The sequence below is a fragment of the Aythya ferina genome (genome assembly GCF_964211825.1).
Source record: "Aythya ferina genome assembly, contig: HAP1_SCAFFOLD_912, whole genome shotgun sequence".
NCBI lineage: Eukaryota > Metazoa > Chordata > Aves > Anseriformes > Anatidae > Aythya > Aythya ferina.
This window is the reverse complement of record NW_028180889.1, coordinates 15922-19494: the sequence shown is the minus strand read 5'-3', so window position 1 is coordinate 19494 and position 3573 is coordinate 15922. Positions and strand designations below refer to the sequence as shown.

Sequence of the window (3573 nt, the reverse complement as noted above, 5' to 3'; positions counted from 1 at the left end):
GACCGCCGGCCCCGAGAAGCCGAGTTCGGCCCCGGAGCCCGCTGAGTCTAGCACAAGACCGGTGCCCAGCGTTTCGGGACGGCCGGCCACCGAACCGCACGGCACCGAAAGCCCGCTCTCTGGAAAGCCGGCGGACGCCAGCCCCCCGCTTCACTGCACGGCCGGCCCCCACGCCCCCTGAAGTCGGATCCCCGGGACACGACATAGCCGGCCCCCGCTAGCCGACGGCCCCGGAATCGCCGTCCCCGAACCGTCCGATGTCGGACCCGGCACCCGGTGCTGCTTGCAAACGCGTCGCACAAGACCGGAGCACAGGGGCTCGGAAGAGCCAGCTCCCGCCCTGCCGGAGGCCGGACTCCCGGGCTATGTCCACATGTCTCTTCAATACTTTCAAGGATCCGGTCTCTTACCACTTCCCCGGGCAGCCTGTTCTAATAGCAAAGCACCCCTTCCATGAAGAAATGCTTATTCAGTATCGAGCTAGCCAGTGCTGGTAAACAGAGGTGTTTCTCCCTAGGGGTAGGGCTTGGCATTTCCCTCTCCTGAACTTCAAAAGGTTCCTGCCTGCCCCTATCTGCAGCCTGTCAAGGTTCCTCTGAATGCGCAGCCCCCCCATACAAGCGCCTTTTCCACAGAAGCCACCGACCACCCGCCGCCTCGCCCCCTCCCAATTCGGCCTGCCCCAGGGCGCCACCGACCACCAACCTCCTTGCAGCACCACGCCTCAGCATCCCGAGCTATCCCGACAGCTTCCACCCATCGGGAGGTCCCACTTGTAATAAATGACCGAGTCCCAAATAGGCTTACAATTAATGTTTATGATTTATTAAAGGAATAGAGGTAAGCAAGCAGCGCTGGGTGCGCCAGGAGTCTCTGCTCCACCAAGACGCACACAAGTTACATCAGGCGGCTGGTTTTTATGCTGCTAGGCTAATACATATTCATTACTACTTCTACAAAAGGCAGGGTTATTCTAATTAGTTCCCAGAATCCAAACCCTCCCACTGGTGCAGGCGTTATCAGTCTCCGGTGGTCCCTCTGGGGGCCGCTCGTACTGAAGGCTCGTAGTCTTCCTCCCAGGCTTTGTCCTTTGGTCGTTCTTCAGCTTCTCCCCTCCCCTTATTTAGTAGTTGCTGGGCCAGATGTCAGAAAGCTGTGTCTCGTGCAATAGTCCGCACAGGCACTGCATAGCAAACACACCAAGTAACATTGACTTCAGTTACTCGCAACAGTTACTCACCTGATAAAGAACTGCATGCAATAAAGGCATCAATACTACATTAGTTTATTCTAACAGATCCTACTAGCTGTTACCTCAAAAAGATGTGCGTACCCCTCGCTACTTGGAAACGCATCAGTCCATAAACTCTCATCCACCTGAAGAAGCCTGCAACTGACCGAAGGAAAAACAAACACCCCAAAGAGCAGCCCAAGCAGAATGAGCTCTCTGAGGGGATGCCTGGGACTCACATACCATTTGGCCCCGACTAGCACCCAAATCCAATCACCTGGGAAGGGTAGGGGCAAAGCACAAGGAAGTAGGAAGAGAGCAGCAGCATCTGTGGTGTGTGTTTTTTTTTTTGTGTGTGTGTGTGTGATTTTTCTTTTTATTTTTTAATCAGTTTTAGCTCAAAAGCATGCATAGTGCAGACAAGAGAACTAGGGTGTTTCTAGAAGCAAAAATCCCCATGCTTTTGCTGCAGCTTTCAATATTAAAAGACATTATGACCAAGCAAGTAATTGGAACTCTTCCAACTGGAATTAGCTCAAACTTTTATTTACGTATAAAGAAAAAACTAGGAGTAGAACATCTGCTCCATCTTTTCCTCTCTCACCTTGCCATAGGCAGCTCTGGCTGTGACGTCCCAGATTGCATACTGCGTTTCAGCTTTAACAAATGAAAACCTTTACCCTAACCCTTACCCTTATCCTAACCATTAGCTTACCCTTATTCTTACCCTAAACCTAACCCTAATCCTTACCCTTACCCTAATCCTTACCCTACCCTTACCCTAAACCTAACCCTTTCCCTAAACCTTATCCTCACCCTAAGCCTTACCCTTAGCCTTACCCTAACACTTACCTTTGCCCTAACCCTTACCCTAATCTGAACCCGAACCCTAACCCTAATACTCTCACCCTAACCCTTACCCTAAGCCTAACCACAGTCCCAACCCCTAACCCCTAACCCTTACCCTAACCCTCTAAACCTACCCCTAACCTATCCCTAACCATAACCCTCTAAGCCTAACCCTAAACCACTAACCCTAACAATAACCCCCAACCCCAACCCTCACCCGAAACCCTAACTCTAGCCCCAGCCCTAGCCCCTAACCCTAACCCTAGTTCCCGAGAACTACATCTCCCGGTATGCTCTGGGCATTCAACATGGCCTCCCGGAAGTCCCGAATCCGAAAACTACATTTCCCGGCATACTCTGGGAACGCAACATGGCCTCCCGGAAGTCCGGAGTCCCGAGAACTACATCTCCCGGCATGCTCTGGGCACACAACATGGGCTCCCAGTGCCGGAAAACTACACCTACCAGCATTCCCCGCACAGCCAGCATGGCCAATCACAGACTGAGTGCTCGAGAACTGCATTTACCAGCACTCACTGGAACCCACACCGCCCTTACAAAAAAGGCCTCAAGCCCTAACATCCAAAAAACCTCGAAACCCCTACAGATCTAACCCAAACTATTTACCACACTAAAACCCTGAAGACCTATGCCTAAAACCCCTAACAAAATCTTAGGATGCTCAAAACCCAAACCCAACCCAAACCGTTAGGAATGCTCAAAGCCCTAGCCCAAAAACTTAGGGCGCTCCAAACCCTAACCCCAAAACATTAAGACGCAAAAAACCCTAACCCAAAAACTTAGGGTAATACACCATAAATGTTTGTTCATTGTCTTATCTGTAGCAAATAGCATAGGCTGAGTCGAGGATCTCAGTACAGTAGCATTATTATTCGAGATTACAATGGCGGGTGTCCCACAAGCAGGAGGGTGCCTACTAATTCCATACACAGTTTATACACTTTTTTTTTCTGCCGAGGACCGGGACCCTCCCCTGTTTCCCCTTTAACTGTGCTATTCAAGGTTCATAATCTAGCTGGTGCTTCACAGAAAATACACAGCTGCTGGCCTGTTACAAGTCACATTTCTTTTGAGGTTTTTACTCTTTGAGGTGGTAATGTTTCTTACGCCGTGATTTCCACCTAATTGCTGTAAGGATTCTGGTTGTCTGCGTTTTACAAGGTTGTCTGTTATAATAAATAAAAGTCCCAAATAGGATTACAATCAAAGTTTACAATTCACTGAATGAATAGAGGTAAGCAAACAGTGCTGGGTACGCCGGGAGTCTGTTCCACCAAGACGCGCACCAGTTATATACCAGTTACCTCCCTTAAGGGATATAGAGAAGCCCTCTCAGATACGTCCGTCCTACTTCTCCTGCATGCGGCCGGAGGTCGGTCTAATTCTGGTGCTGTTGGTGGTGGAAGCTGGGGCAACGGTGGTACTGGTGGCGATACCACAGCCACCGGAGGGGGAGCCGCCGGGGGTGGATT

General features: G+C 50.7%; 1 long non-coding RNA gene across 1 annotated transcript; it reads right to left on the bottom strand.

The window, feature by feature from the left end:
• Positions 1-798: 798 nt before the first annotated feature.
• Positions 799-1465, bottom strand: LOC311429396. The gene is made up of 2 exons (XR_014688244.1): positions 1315-1465; positions 799-1183 (listed from the first exon to the last, which is right to left on the bottom strand). It is a non-coding gene; the product is annotated as an uncharacterized lncRNA (long non-coding RNA).
• Between the last annotated feature and the right edge of the window lie 2108 nt (positions 1466-3573).